At 48.7% G+C, this 16,376-nt stretch overlaps 1 protein-coding gene across 3 annotated transcripts in view; it reads left to right on the plus strand.

Annotated features, from left to right (window-relative positions):
* The first annotated feature begins 129 nt into the window (after positions 1-129).
* GPR35 (G protein-coupled receptor 35) overlaps positions 130-16,376 on the plus strand; it is a 33,150-nt gene continuing 16,903 nt past the window's right edge. For all 3 annotated transcript variants that reach the window (XM_053598361.1, XM_053598360.1, XM_053598359.1), the window contains exon 1: positions 130-3,051. The gene's annotated coding sequence lies outside the window, so the exon portion shown is untranslated. The remainder of the gene's footprint in view (positions 3,052-16,376) is intronic.

Below are 16,376 nucleotides of genomic sequence, written 5' to 3' on the forward strand. Positions count from 1 at the left end.
TGCTTTCTGTGTGGACTGTGGGCTGGGGGCTGGGTGGGCGCTGTTGAGACTGAGATAGGTGACAATACAGGTGGCCTCCAGAGGGACTAGGGGTCTGGGCAGTGGGCACGGCTGACCAGCCAGGGGCAGGTTTAGCGAGAAGGTGGGGAGTGGGGAGGAGAAGAGGGGTTTAGAGGGGCAGGCCCAGGGCTGCTCAGGACAGGAGGCCAGGCGGGGCAGGTGGAGTACTGGACCCGGGAATGAAGAGCACTGCTGGACTCTGGAGGGGAGGAGACCCAGCATAAGGGTGCCACCCAGGCCTGGCAGTGAAGGCCCAGGTCCATCTGAAGGGGTCCATGGGTAGGATGGCGCCTCTGCCTCTGAGTCGTGCTGGGGTCTATCTGGAGGGTCCACGGATAGATGGTGTCTCTGCTTCTGGAGTCATGCTGGCTTCTCTGTCCCCATCTTCGCCCCCAACAACCCACACCACAGGCTGCAGTGAGAGCTAGGAGAGCCACTGAACAGTTCAGGGGACAGTTCTAAACACTGAGTGGGGTGGACTGCCGCTCATCCCCTTTTAAACTTCTTTACCCCGGCCCCTTAGTGGCTGGGGAGATGCAGAGAGCCTGGCTTAGATGCCCTCACCCCAGTTGTGCTCATCTCAACTCCCGAGTCTGCTCCACAGTCTGCGCCCTCGCAGGTGGCCCTAGGCTCTCTTCCCATGGCATGCCTGCTGCCTGTCCCTGACACTGTCCTCCAGGTGGCTGTAGGTTGGGGTTCTCCCTGCTCCCATTAGCACAAGCCGGCACAGGCTATCTCTGATCACTGGCAGAGCCCTGCATGGCACTCCCTGGTCCTCTGGCTTCCACTGGACTTCAGGAGGAGCTGGGGTTGCTGCCCTTCAGGCCAGCAGTGATGAGCTGTAGAGCAGCAACCAAGCTGGAGGCTCCAGAGCTGGTCCAAGCCAGCACTGAACCCATGAATGTGAGCAAGCAGGTCCTGTGTGGGGTCTCCATGCAGACTCTGAGGCAGGTGGGGCAGCACCTGCCTGTGAAGGGAGGACATGGGAATGCCTCCTGAGTCCCCATCAGGCACTTCGGTGGCCCAGGTGCTCCGACTCCTGCACCCTGAGCTGGCTGGGCCTTGCAGCCCCTGCCCTTGTCACCAGGAGATGCTGATGCAGGCCTGAGCCTGTCTCCCTGGGAGTCTAGGTAGTAACATCTCCAGGCACTGCCAACTGCCCCCTTCCCTGCTCGGTCTGCAAGGGGATGTCCAGGTGGACCCAGTGAGGGACTCATCCTTGGCCTGGCAGCTTGTAGGAGGGCCCCTGAGCATGTGCCTGCTGGCTTCTGGGAGGGAAGGGAGGCAGACAGGAGGCAGCCCTGTGGGGTTTTATCGCTGCCCCAGCCACAGTGGCGGGTGGCCCATGGGGCACTAATCTCCCAGCCTCCACTGGGTGGGCTCTGCTTGGGGGCAGAGGCTACCTAGATACCAGTCCTCATGTAGCCTCAGAACCTGACACCCTGCCCAGAGTGTCAGTGCATCTCACCAGTGATGACCCACACCACCCTTTGCATGGGTCCCCAGCCTGGGTCATCTGGAGCCCCCAGGGGTGCCCTTAAGCTGGGGGCTGCATCCAGCACCTTCCGCTCTCTCAAGCCATCTCAGCTCTGCCAGTCAGTGAATCAGTCTCCCACTGCACTTGTTCTGCTGATTAGCTCTTCCCAGATGGCCCTTCCTGAGCCCCGTGAGGCTGCTGTAATGAAACACAGACTGGAGTTAGTCTGCACACGGTCAGGCCCCTGTGTCTGGTGAGGGTCCTCCTGCTTCACAGGTGATGCCTTCTCACTGTCCGCAGGTGGGAGGCCCAACAGGGCCCTCTGGGGGCTTTCTCATAGGTCATGAATCCCATTCATTAAGCTCCACCTCTGTGACCCTCCCGAGGGCCCCACCTCCTAATGCCATCACCTCAGGAATGAGGATTTTAATATGTAAATGTTGGGGGGACAGAGACATCCAGCCCACAGCAGCATTTACCATTTACACGCCCCTCAACAAACCCTCAGATGTTGCTGTCCACTAGCCCAATCAACGATACAGAGGTATCACTGCAGACGGAGTGAATTGTTTATTAATTAAGGGAAGACTATGGGCTCAGGCCCACAGCGATTGTTCATCTTTTTTCACTGTATTGTATATTCAAACTCATCAGATAAGAATAAGTAAGAATAAAGAACAAAAGCACTAGTTGAGACTGCCATAAAAAATTTCTTCTCAGCATAAATGTTGCAAAGCACGTACACGTCATTTCTAATTCTGAAGCATATAACTTAAAGATAAACTACAAGGACACCAGGCTGTCTGTTTCTGTTCACCCACCTCCCTAACAGGTTAAATGAAACTTTTGTGTAACTTGAAGTTAGGGAATGAAGAGTAACAATTCAGCTCCAGACAGGTGCTAAATCTCCAGCTAGGAGACTTGGCGACTTGGTGGGGACCTGAGGGATTCCTTTCTCAAGGCCTTTTCAGCAAACAGGAAGGAATTAACCCCCGAGTCTCACTTACGGCTGAGAATGGAATTTTCCCATCTGAGGTTCTCACCACAAGGAGCACATAGGAGACAAAGCCACCTTTCTGGGGTGCTGAAAACCGTGCCCCTTCCGTCAGAGTCCCCAGTGGGCTGTGCCCCTCCAAAGCAGGGCTGTCCTGAGGGGAAGAAATGCTGCCACAGATTCCTGGAGCTCTCCAGAACATGTGAAGGCAGAGCCTGGCCTTTCCCTGGTGTCGCGGGCTATGGCCAAAGCCAAGCCCAGACTGGGTCTGGCTGTCCTGTGGGCCTACCAAGCCCACCGCCTCCCATGGTGGGAGGGGGTGAAGCGTGGCCCTGGCAGGGCCAGACAGGCAGGTCTGGGTGTGTACCAGCCCTCCCACAGACTTTGACCCCTGCCACCTGCATGGATCCCTTCCCAGTGTCACTTCCGGCTCCCAGCACAGCCGTCAGGGCTCCTTGGTGGGTGCTGTGTTCTGGTGTCTTCTCTCCCGCTTCCTCTAGGCTTGGGACAGAGCTTGTGGGTGAGTATCGAGATCCTGGTGCCCTTAGAGCAGGTAGTTGGGAAGGGGCCTGGCTGGCACAGGGTTTCCTGCTGGGGTAGGATGGGGACGGCCAGGCTGAGGCCTCCCAAGGCGTCCACACTCGACGCATGTGCTCCCCTCCCATTCATAACCTCGCCTTGCTCAGTGTCTCACAGATGCCTCATCTGGTTTTGCTGGGGTTTTCTTCTTTCCAAATATTCACCAGATTTAAGCCAGCTCTGCTGGCTTTTGAAACTGATGAAGGAGTCACTTTATTCCTAGGGATAATTTGGGGTCTTTTAACCCCAATATGAAGTGCTGGATATGGCTGTTTCATCAGAAGGTCTTTTTTGATTTGGAGGAAAAGCGTTGGTGGAGGCAGGCTGGCCTTGCCAGCCCAGGAGCACTCAGCTCTATGCAGCATCCCAGAGGATCTCTGGCCACAGCCTATGGGAGTCATTGCTGGGACTCCCTAGCCATTTGCAAGTACAGCCAGTATCCTCACAGACAGCACCACCTTGAGTCTGGGCTGCGACCACAAGACCTGCTCAGGGGTCCCAGGAACATTGGCAAACATACAGTTTCCCCCCGTCCTCAGCAGCCTGGGACGCCCGGCCCCTTTATAAATCTGCTGGGAGGCACGCTGCCAGGAGAGCAGCAGCACTGACTTGGGCTGAATCAGTCCCTGTGCCCTGTGGGTCCTGGACAGGTATGCTGTGGGGGCAGTGTGGCATCAGGTGCCTGCCTCTCTGTGTTCCAGTTCACATGGGCTCATCCCTTCTCCTGCAAGCCCAGCGAGAAAACAGGGCATCGTGGACACATCACTTCCCCCTGTCTCACTGCCAACTGTCGCTCCATCCTGAAGAACCCCAGGCACCTGTGTGGGGTGGGTGGCACACTGCTGATAGCTCGCACCCCTGCTCCTGTGGCATGCATGATTCATTAGGGTGGACTGTCTGCACACAGGGACTCCAGAGAATCAGAAAATGAGTGAACATAGGGACAGATGGACAGTGCTGGGGGTATTCCTTGACCAGGTAAGGGTCAGCCAAGGTCAGGGAAGGGGGTAGGCACTCTCAGGAGATGGAAAGAAGCTCTCTGTTGCCTGCAGCATAGGGATCAGGCTTGGAGAATGTGGCAGGAGCTGAGACTGGAGAGGTAGGCAGGGGCCTTGCACATTATTTAAGGAGCTTGAGTCTTGTAGGCTATGGGGAGCCAACGCATAGTTTAAGGCATGGATGTTTAAAATCTCTCTGTCTGAAGTCTCGAGGGTGAAGTGAAGGTAGAGGGCCAACTAGAAGCCCATTGCGAACACTCAGGCAGTGTCTTGGGTTAGAGAGGAAGTGATGGAGGGTTAGAGAATAGGCCAGTTTTAAGGTATTCCCAGGAAGAAAAACCAACAGGACCTGATGCTTCATACTTGGTTGCACTGATTCTGTAGAACAGCGTGAGAACTGACGTCTTCTGGTCCGTGAACGTGGTATACTTGCCCATTTATTTGTGTCTCCTTTAATTTCTCCCAGCAATATTTTGTAGCTTTGAACGTGCGTGTTTTCCACTTACTCTAAGCACTTTGTTTTTTCATTGTTTGTAAATGGTATTGCATCCTTAGTTTTATTTTTCAATTGTTTGTTGGTAATATATAGAAATATAAATTTTTTGTATATTAGTCACGTAGGTATCCTATAACCTTGCTAATTTGCTTATTGGTTCACAGTTTTTTCTCTTTTTTTTTCTTACACCCCCTCCCCCCGAAAAGTCCTTAGGATTTTCTACATCCTGATTCCGTGCGACAACAGATAGTTCTACTTCTCCCTTTCTGGGGTGTTTTTTTCCCACTTTGCCTTATAGCTCCTGGCTGGGACCTCCAATAGCATTTTGAATAGAAATGGTGAGAGCCATTCTCTTTGTTGTTGAACACAGTGGGAAAGTGTGTAATCTTTCACCATTAAGTATGATGTTTCCTGTAGGTTATCCGTAAATGTCCTTTATCAGATGAAGGAAGTTTCCTTCTATTCTGAACTTCCGGAGGGTTTTTTCATTTGCTAGTGCTGAGTTTTGTCAAACACTTTTCTGCACATAGTGAGAGGATTATATCTATAAATTTTCTTCTTTATTCTATTAGTGTGGTGAATTAGATTGATGTTCTAATGTTAAACTTTATGTTCCTGGGATATTTGTTTGTGATATATTATTTGTTTTATGTATTGCTAGATTCAATTTGCTAATATTTTATTCAGGATTTTTATGTTTATGTTTGTCTATGATATTAGTCTGTACTTTCCTTATAAAAATTTTATCCAGTTTTTGTATGGAGGTAAAATTTGACCTAGAAAATGAACTATGAGACTAATTTAGGGTTTTCACATGAAAGCTATAACCCAGTTACAACCTAAGAATAGGGGGAAGGGGGAAAGGGAGGGGAGGGAGGGGGGAGGTGGGTAGAGGGAAGGGGATTGGTGGGATTACACCAGCCGTGCATCTTACAAGGGTATATGTGAAACTTGGTAAACGGTCTGTGAAGCTAGTGAATGATGCCCCATGATCATATCAATGTACACAGCTATGATTTAATAAAAAAAAATAAAATAAAATAAATTATGTTGATTGAAAAAAAAAAGAAAATGAGCTGGGAGAGTTTTTCCTTTATTTTCTGAAGTGGTAAAGATTGATATTGTTTTATTCTTGAATGTCTAATGGAGCTGACCAGGGGCACCATCTGGGTGAGGTGTTTTCTTTGTAGATAGGTTTGGAGGTTTTTTGTTGTTGGGTTTTTTTTTTTGTTGTTGTTTGTTTGTTTTGAGACAGTACCTCAAGCTTTCACCCTGGGTGGAGTGCCGTGGCATCACAGATCACAGCAACCTCCAACTCCTGGGCTTAAGCAATTCTCTTGCCTCAGCTTCCCAAGTAGCTGGGACCACAGGCGCCTGCCACAACGTCCAGCTATTTTGTGGTTGTAGTTGTCATTGTTGTTTGGCAGGTCTGGGCTGGATTCAAACCTGCCAGCTCTGGTGTATGTGGCTGGTGCCTTAGCCACTTGAGCTACAGGCACCAAGCCTGTAGAAAGATTTTAAATGGTGAATTCAACAACTTTAATAGACACAAGCTATTCAAATTTCACATTTCGTATATATTAATAAATGTTGAAGAATTGTGACATTTAAGAAATGTTTTCATTTCCTCCAAGTTATCAAATTCATCTGTATAAAATTCCTAATAATTTTCCTTTATTAATCTTCTAGTAAGTTATCAAATTCATCTGTATAAAATTCTTAATAATGTTCCTTTATTAATCTTCTAATGTTCATATCATCCCATGGAATAACTCATCTTTCATTTCTAATATTAGTAACTTGTGGAGTAATTTTCTCTTTGATCAATCTAGCCAGAAGTTTATCAACTTTATTGATTTTTTTCAAATAACTATCTTTATATAATTGATTTTTTCTATTTTTTTCTAGTACATTAGATTTTTACTTTCTTGTTTCCTTTTTTCTACTTATTTGGGTTTATTTTATGTTATTTTTTCTTTTTTTTTTGGAGACAGAGTCTCACTTTGTCACTCTCAGTAGAGTACCATGGCGTCACAGCTCACAGCAACCTCAAACTCTTGGGCTTAAGTGATCCTCTTGCCTCAGCCTCCCAAGTAGCTGGGACTACAGGCGCCTGCCACAACTCCCAGCTATTTTTAGAGATGAGGTCTTGCTCTTGCTCAGGCTGGTCTTGAACCAGTGAACTCAGGCAATCCACCCGCCTTGGCCTCGCAGAGTGCTAGGATCACAGGCATGAGCCACGGTGCCCAGTCCTTATTTGGGTTTAATTTGTTGCTGTTTTCTAGATTTCTAAAATGGACTCCTAGATCAATGATTTTAGGCCTTTCTTTCCTAATATGACCATTTAAAGCTACAAATTTTTCTGTAAGTATGGCATTAAACTTATCTCACAAATATTGATAAGTTGTGTTTTCATTATCATTTAGTTCAAAATATTTTGTTCCCTTTGATTAATTACTTAACCCTTAAGTTTTCTACGTGCATTATTTAATTTCCAAATATTTCATTCTTCAGATGTCATATAACTTTTTTTTTTTTTTTTTTGAGACAGAGTCTCAAGCTGTCGCCCTGGGTAGAGTGCCATTGCATCACTGCTCACGGCAACCTCAAACTCTTGGGCTTAAACGATCCTCTTCCCTCAGCCTCCCATGTAGCTGAAACTACAGGCGCCTGCCACAATGCCCGGCCATTTTTGGTTGCAGTCATCATTGTCGTTTGGCAGGCCCAGACTGGATGCAAACCGGCCAGCTCCAGTGCATGTGGCTGGTGCCTTAGCTGCTTGAGCTACAGGTGCCGAGCCATAACTTTTTGTTTAATTTCTAATTAAGTTCTGTTTTATTTAGAGAACATACTCCGTATGACTCAAATCCTTTAATTGTATAGAGACCTGTTTTATGGCCTAAGGTATCACCAATTTCAGAGAATGTTTAACTTGCCCTTGAAAGGCACGTTGCTGCGTGCAGCCTTCCATGAGTGCCCTCACGTTGCTGCGTGCAACGTTCTGTGAGCATCCTTGCATGTTGCTGAAGTCCTCACTAATTTTGGGTTTACTTGTTCTATGTGTTTCTGAGAGCAGGGTGTCATAATACCCCGCCGTAATTGTGGATTTGCCTATTTATCTTTGCAGTTCTATTAGTGTACTTCATTGTTTTAATCTCTGTAATAAGGTACGTAGACATTTAGAATTGTTAGATATCCTTGATGAACTGATCCTTTTTCCATTATGAAATGTTCGTTCTTATCCCTGGGAATATTCCCTGTAGTAAAGTCTACTTTGATTTCAATATACCAGATCAACGTCCTTATGCTGAGTGCTTGCATGTTGTAAATCATTCCATTGTTTTACATTGCTTTTATTTTTTTACTCTTAACATTTCTTTAGACTTAAAGAATGTGTCAGCCAGACAGCCTATTGTCACTTCTTGCTTCTTTAATCCAGTTTCATCATCTTGGCCTCCTCACTGGATTGTTTACGCCTGTTTCATTCAATGTAGTTATTGGTATGTTTGGGTTTTAATTTACCATCTTGCCATTTGCTGGTCAACTCATCTGTTCTTTGTATTCTTTTTCTGCCTTCTGTGGATTAACTGTTTTGTACTCCACTTATCTCTTCTATTGGCTCATTTATTATACCTCCTTATTTTATCTTTCTCATGGTTGCAATACGCCTCATTATGTCATTAATGACGGATTGGATGTAAGAGGGTTGGGAGAAGGAAAATTAAGAATGACATTCAAATATCTGGCCCAGGCAAGAAGAGGGACCACTTCCTGAGGTGGTGAAATTGGAAGGAAGATCATAGAGTTTGGGGGTGATGAAGGAGCTAATGATGTGGTCAGTTTCAGGCAAGTTGCAATGAAAGTGCTGCTGAGGCATCCAGGAGAGGACGATGATGACTGGCAGGCTGTGCCACTTGGGGTCCAGGGAGCCAGCAGCTGGACAGCAGGGCGCAGAGTGGTCATTGGATCAATGGGAACTCAGGGGACTGGTAACAGACAGAGTGTGGAGGGGACAAGAGAAGTTTTTAGGACCACACCCCAGTGAACCCCAATGTTATAGGGACCCAAAGAAAGACAAAAGAGGTGTGAGAGGAGAGACAGAGAAAGAGTGAATCAAGGTGATTGTGAGTCATGGAGGCCACAGAAATAAGCGGCTTAGCGGTTGCCTCCAGGGTGCTGGCCTGAGAGTGTTTCAGAGGAGGGTGCAAAGGGGACTCAGAGATCATCAATGGTGTATAAACGGTGTATCTATTCAACATTTATTAAAACAACTTTTGAAAAGACCTAGGTAATGGTCAACTTTGTCAAATGCTGCTGACAGGTGGATTGAGAGGACATCTGTCAGGTGCGCACTGGCATCTAGGGACATGGGAGCCCAAGGGGGCATCAATGGGGCAGACTCTCCAAAGGGCTCCTTCTCCAGCTCTCTGGTCCTGGGTGGACTGTCCCAAACCTTGCGCTGGCCATGATGGGATTCAAACTTCAGTGGGCTGAGCTCTGAGGGGGGTTGAGGAAATGGACTCTGTGAGTCAGGACAGATCTTTCAGGGGAATTTGTGAGACCTGCCTGAGTTGCCACACAGTCCTCAGCAGGGCTTGGCCTCGGGTCAGGCCCTTGGAGGAAGTGAACCGTTAACCAGACCCAAGGTTGCCCAGAGGGTGAGGCGGAGGGGCACAGCTGAGGATGTCAGAGCATTGGCTGGACAAGTGGCCACAGGCAGGCTCCACAGCCCAGCTTATAGGGCCCCCTGGGGATGGTTGTTTTGCTCTGGAAGCTGTTGTCCCTGCAGGCAGGATTTGCAGCCCTCACCTCTCCCATGGTCATATAGCTAACCATCCCCCAGCTGCCAGACAGCAGAGGTGCTGCACAACTGCAGAATCTTATCAGACTGCCTTGTCTGTGTCAACTTCCTGAAAACCTACACCCCACCCCCGACTGAATGCACAGACTGTCACTGATCACAGAGATGGAGGACGATGTCAGGGCCCACCAGCTTGAGATCTGGCCAGAGGTGCTCAGCAAACACGTGCTTGGGAAGAACAGTGGATGGAGGATGGCCGGAAGAAGCTGGTGGACAGCGGCTCCCCAAGACACCCTGGAGGCAGGGCAGGCGTAGAGGGGAAGCGGGGCTGAGAGATCTGGGTGGGAGCAGGATACAAACGTCGCCCTGCACTGCTGGTGGGGCATGTACAGGTGTGTGTGCACACGAGATCCTGGCACAGGGACTGAGGCTGTCCTCAGACTGTGAAAGTGAGCAAACGCCCAGTAAAAACATGTTAGCTCTTGCCTGATGCTCCATGTAGACCCTGACCTGGCTGTAACCCTAACTCTAACCCCCTGCTCTGATCCAGACATCCCCTGGCTGTAGTCCATACCTCACGCTGACCCTCACCCTCTTTCCTGCTCCAGCCATCACCCCCAAATGGCAATTCATCATCCTGCCCACCTCTGGCCTTCCTCGCTGCCACCACCCATCACTGTGAGTCCATTCTCCTGGCCTTGCTGCTCCTTCTCCAGCCCTTTGGTCCCAGGTGGATTGTCCCAAAACTTGTGCTGTCACCAAGAAAGAGCTTGACTGGTCATTCCAATTCTGTCCTCTTCAGACCCCCCTCCCAGGACTTGAGCCACTTCCTGCCCCTCCCAGGCCTTGGTTTACCCACCAGTGCAGCATGAGGCTGGGACTGGGGCCCGAGGCCACCCAAATGAGTGGAGGCAGCCCAGCCCCCTGGTTTCAGAGCCTCTGCTCTGCAGGGCCCTCCCACACCTGTGTGGAATGGGCTTCACCTCCCATTGGGAGGGCCCTGGCCAGTGCCCACCTGTGTGAGGCCCTGTGGGGCAGGACCATGGGGAGCAGGCAGGATGACTCTTCCACCCACCCTGGCTCAGGCTCGCATGGGCTGACAACACTGTCTCTCCACCCAAGGGCTCCTCCCATGAATGTGGCTTGGCAGAAATGTGTGTATGTACATGTGTATACATTGGCATGTGTATATGTGTGTGTAATGTGTGTACATGTGTATATGTGTGTGTAATGTGTATACATGTATATATGTGTGTGTGATGTGTGTACATGTGTGTATGTTGGCATGTACATATGTGTGTATGTTGGCATGTACATATGTGTGTAATGTGTGTATGTGTATATGTGTGTGATGTGTATTCATGTGTGTACATTGGCTTGTGTATATGCATGTAATGTGTATATGTGTATAATGTGTACATGTGTATGTGTGTGTAATGTGTGTACATGGGTGTACATTGGCATGTGTATATGCATGTAACGTGTGTGTATATGTGTGTAATGAGGGTACATGGTGTACATTGGCTTGCGTATATGTGTGTGTGATGTGTGTACATGGGTGTTGGCATGTGTATATGCATGTAATGTATATACATGTGTGTACATTTACATGTACGTGTGTAGTGTGTGTACATGTGTGTACGTTGGCATGTGTATCTGCATGTAATGTGTGTATGTGTATATATGTATAATGTGTGTACATTTGCTTGTGTATATGTGTGTGTAATGTATGTACATTGGCACATGCATATATGTGTAATGTGTGTATGTGTGTAATGTGTGTACATGTGTGTATGTTGGCATGTGTATATGCGTGTAATGTGTGTATAATGTGTGTACATTGGCATGTGTATATGTGTGCATGCTTGCACATATGTACACGTATGTGGGCACGTGTGTATTATGTTTGCATATGTGTGTATGTGTATATGCAGTCATGTGTATGTGTATACACATGTGTTTGCATATGTATGTGTAGGGCACATGTGTATTATGTTTGCGTGTGTGTACGTGTATATGCAGCCACATGTCTGTGTGTACACATGTGTTTGCATATGTATGTGTAAGTGTGCTCTGTAATGTGTGGCTGTGGAAGTGTGCATGTATATATGTGTGCATGAATGTGTATGTGTGCACATGCATGTACATGTATATGTCTGCATGCATGTCTGTGTGTGTGACACACATATGTATAGGTGAGAGGATGCTGTTTTGCAACTGCCTCCAGGGGCCCATCATGCCCAAGTGCAGTCACCTGGGCTTCACGAGGCCTGTATGGCACCCTGCCTGCCTGCTTAGACGGCACCAGAACACCCGTTGGCCAAGTCCTCTTCCATTCTCACTGTGGCCACATGGCCCTTCTCCATCTGCTCCTCTGCAGCTGACTGTTAACATTCACTCATTTCAAGGCCACTGAGGAGACCCCAACTTCTGCACCACTGCACAATTGAAGGAAAAGTCACCACAGACTTCTATATTCTCTGTGAATTGCTGGTGGGAGGATGGCTGTGTTTGGTTTTGAGCTTTAATTTTAGAAATTTTCAAACAGAGACACGTAGCAGAGTACTGAGCCTGCGTGGCATCCCTCCACCCTCGGCCATAGTGAGACTGTGGCTGACGCAGCCTCGCTGCACTTCCCTCCACCTACCAGCCCAGCACGTTTGGAAACAAAGGCCAGACATTATGTAATTTTATCTCCAAAACATCAGTGTGAATAAGAGATATGAACCTCTGAAAGCATCTGACCACAGTAAAAATTACCACGCCTAGCCAAGAAATGAACACTTCTTTAATTTTGAAAAATATGCGATCTTCACATTTCCCCTCTTGCCTCATCGTGTTCCTAAAGAATGAGGCCGACTTTATTCAAGGGGGCACCACAGCAGGGTTTTGCAGTAGGGAGAGGGATTTGGCACAACTCTATACACTAAAAATGATAATCACTTATTTGATTTAGTCCAAGGAGTCTGACTCCTGGCCTCAAGCTTCTGTGTGATTGTTCAGGCCGCATAGGGAGCCGTGTTGGTCTTGCACTGGGGCCTGCCGTCCCAGTGCCACCCGCTGGTCACTCCAGCTGGGGCTGAGGCCCTTCCTCACACTCTTCCCCCTCCCTCCTCCAGCCCCCAGCTCCATAAAAAGGCAAGTGCCCTTTGGTAGTGAGATGACCCCTGCCTGCCTGGTGTCATCTCCACAGGAAGAATGGACACCCACCGAGAAGCTGGCACCAGCCTCCGGGGCAGGGTGCACCTCCAATCTGAATGTCCTCCCTCCCTCTTCACTCACCTCCGAGGGCCCCTGCACCCCGAGTGCTACTCAATGGGGCCCCTCCTGCCGACTCCTGTGGCTGGGTGCTCAGCTCTAGAAGCTTCACTAGGCTCAAGTGTGACTCCCCAGTGGGGCATCTGGTGGTCTCCGTGAGTGACTGGGGTGGAGACTGACCGCTTTCTCTGCTGTGTGAAGTGAGGTGACCATAAATGTGGCAGGAAGCCTCCAACAGAGCCCACTATTCCTGCCTCCTGCTATTGTAATTTATGCCCCTTGCAGGAGGTGGGGGTGGCTGGGCTTACTGACCACTTATAGTGAACAGAATATTGCAAAAGCTGTGAGGCCGCCTCGCTTCTGAGATTAGGTGGCCCTGTCTTAGCTTTGTTCTGTCTCACTCACTCCGAGGGGAGCCAATTGCTACATTGTGAGCTGTCCGGCAAACAGGCCCAGGTGGCCCAGGACAGCAGCCAGGGCAGGTGAGGCCCACAGTCCAGCTTCCCATCGGGAACCAATCCTTCCAACACCCATGGGGAGGGGCCTTCAGATAAGACCACAGCCCCCAATGACACCTTAGAAGCAGTGGACCCAGCTTTGCTGAGCCCAGATCCCTGACCCACAGAGACTGGGAGGTAATACTCTTCTTTGTTCTAAACTGTACATTTTAGAGTATTTTTTTTTGCATAGTAATGGGTAACAGCACACAACTAACATAATAGATGATGAGTTCTAATGCTGGTTTTACTAATTCATTGGGATTTACAAAGTATTGATACTTTTTCTTTCCCTTCACCATGTATTAGCTGGAATAAATCTGCAGCGAAGTTTCCCTTCATTAATTATTTGGTCACGTCGAGGTATAGTTTCCTTGGGAAAGGCAGAATAAATGCTGATCCTTTCCCTTTATTTGTTAATATTAGTTTTTAAAATAATGAGCTGTTTTACCCACATCTTTCAAAAGTAACCAAGGAATTTTTAAAGTACAATTACAAATTTATGAAGTTAAACTTTGTAATGTTCTAATTCATTGGAATTATCATCCCTACTGAAATTCAAGCCATCCCCCTTTGCCCAGGGTGCATATTTGAGTCAATGACTGAGTGAGTCCCTTTGACCCTGCCCAGCAGTGTTTGACAGCTACTTTGTTCTTTAGCATAAAAACACCTTCCTGGACCATCTCACCTGCTTTCTAACCCAGACAGCATTCGCTTCTTCAGTAGCCCTCTTCCTCTTCAAGAGAAATGGTATTTAGACACCACGATCTGCATGTTAGGGCACTTGTTGCTACTGGATTAGTTGCTGTTTTCAGGCCTTGTCAGTAGACAGAACTAAGAAGTATCTTTTTTTTTTTTTTTGAGACAGACCTTCAAGCTGTCGCCCTAGGTAAAGTGCTGTGGCATCACAGCTCACAGCAACTTCCAACTCCGGCTCAAGGTTTTGTCCTGCCTCCGCCTCCCAAGTAGCTGGGACTACAGGCACCTGCCACAATGCCAGGCTATTTTTTGGTTGCAGCCATCATTGTTTGGCGGGCCTGGGCTGGATTTGAACCCACCAGCTCAAGTGTATGTGGCTGGCGCCTCAAATTCAGATCTACATAGATTTACTTTTTTTTTTTTGAAGACAAGTTCTCCCTGTGTTGCCCAGACTGGAGTATAGTGACCAGGTCACAGCTCGCAGCAACCTCAAACTCCTGGGCTCAAGTGATCCTTTTGCCTCAACCTCCCAAGTAGCTAAGACTACAGGTGCCCACCACATCACTGGGCTATTTTTAGAGATAGGGTCTCCTGTTACTCAGGCTGGTCTTGAACTCCTGAACTCAGGCAATCCTCCTCGCCTCAGCCTCCCAGAGTGCTAGGATTACAGGTGTGAGCCACCACACTCAGCCAAGTCAATTAAATTTCACTTTGCTTTCGATTTTTTAAATTCCTCCTAAAATTTAATTTAATTCACTTAGGTAATTGCACAAATATTTACATGGTTCTAAAGGCAAATCTACACATCACAGTATATTTACAAAAGTCTGGCCTCTGTCCCTATCCCTTCACCCCATTCCACCTATCCTCTACAGTTAACAATTTAACTTAAAATGAATTCAGTAGAGTATTTTTGTTTGTAAAAAGACAAGCTGGTGGTTTCATTTTTAAAAAAAATAAATGGATTATGTATACATAAACATGCTTTTGTCACTTAGGATTATGTCCTGGAGACAACCATTAGGGGTGCATAGAATTCTCTCCTATTCTTTCTGCAACCACCTGTGGGTCTGTGATATGAACATACTCCGCTCAGCCAGGGCCCTGCACGATGCTGTGACCTAGTGTATTCCACTAGGTGGAATTCCTAGTGTATTCCACAGTTCTGAGCATCTGTGAGTAGACTCCTGGAAGTGGCCTTACTGGGTTAATAAATAAATACATCTCTAATTTTGCTGGCTAGTGGCTCTGTGGGTGTTTGTACCAGCCTAGACATCAGTGAGTAGTGTCTGTCTCACTCTCAGTGAGTCCAAGTCTCTTGGATTTTTGCAATCTGACAGGGGAGAAACAGTGTTGCGGTACACTTTTACTTGAGTTGCACATCTTTTCTCATTTATTTATTTTTTTTATCTTTTCTTATTTTTAAGGAACGTTTTGCTTCTCTCCTGTGAGCTGTGTGTTCACATCTTGCCCAGTCTCTGAAGGAAGTCTTCCGAGGCTGGTGCTCCTGGGCGGGACAAAGAGACGGATGTGAGAACTCTCAGCATAGCTTTTTTCAAGGGGCCTCAGGACCATCTGCCTCTGCCTTCTGGGTGCTGGTTAAACGTTCCACTTCCTGAGCCCACCCTAGCCAAGCCCAAGGCTTGCTGTTTGGGGGGATGGTGGGGAAAGTCATGGGGGGACTGGATAATTTCAGGAAGAGACTTGCCCTTCCCCTGCCCTGAATGCAGCTGCTGGGCTTTACCTGTCAATTTAAAGTGGGTCTGAGGTGCTCACAAAGCTTGGGGCTCTTCATACCAGACTACCCCAGCCCAAGATCCCCCAAGAGAGGAGGACCTCTGAGTTTCTGCCAGGCAGCCTCAATCAGGCAGGGGGCCCCTTTAGGTCTTTGAGCAGCAGAGGAGCACTCAGGAGGGGCTGGTGGCAGGAGGGTTTCTAGGCAGGGCCAAGACAGCTTGGTGCCAGGAAGGGGGGCCCTGGGCTCTGTGGGAGCAGTGAAAGCACCAGGGAGGAAGTCAGGTCACTGGGAGTGGGACCTGGATGGGGAGGGGACAGACCTGGTTGTGACACTGGAGCCTACCTGCTACTAGAGGCTCACAGGGACAGGAGCAGAGCTGTCATGGCAAATGGGCCTTTAGGGTACCCGGGACTTGCTATCTGCATCTATCCTTGAGGCAGCATCTGTCCTCAGCCTTGGGAGTCTCCCTTGCCCTGTGGCATCTCTGGGCTGGGCTGGGGTCCTCAAGGAGGAGGCAGGCACCCTAGGCATCCAGGGCACAGCCCTGCCTGCACTAGAGGAGCTGCAGGCCTGGAAGCTGAGCCGGGGGCGTGCCTGTCCAGGCTGGGGAGGGGAGGGCACAGGGTACTTCACACAGACCCCCTGGGGACCCTTCTCAACCCCTTGGGGGTGCCCGCTGTCCCTGGCCGCCAGGGCTGTGGCACTGGGATCCCTGGGAAGGGCTCAGGCAGGATCAGGGGTGGGGGTGGGGGCACAAGCAGGGTGTGTGGGGTGCAGGG

Source organism: Nycticebus coucang, chromosome 7 (genome assembly GCF_027406575.1).
Source record: "Nycticebus coucang isolate mNycCou1 chromosome 7, mNycCou1.pri, whole genome shotgun sequence".
NCBI lineage: Eukaryota > Metazoa > Chordata > Mammalia > Primates > Lorisidae > Nycticebus > Nycticebus coucang.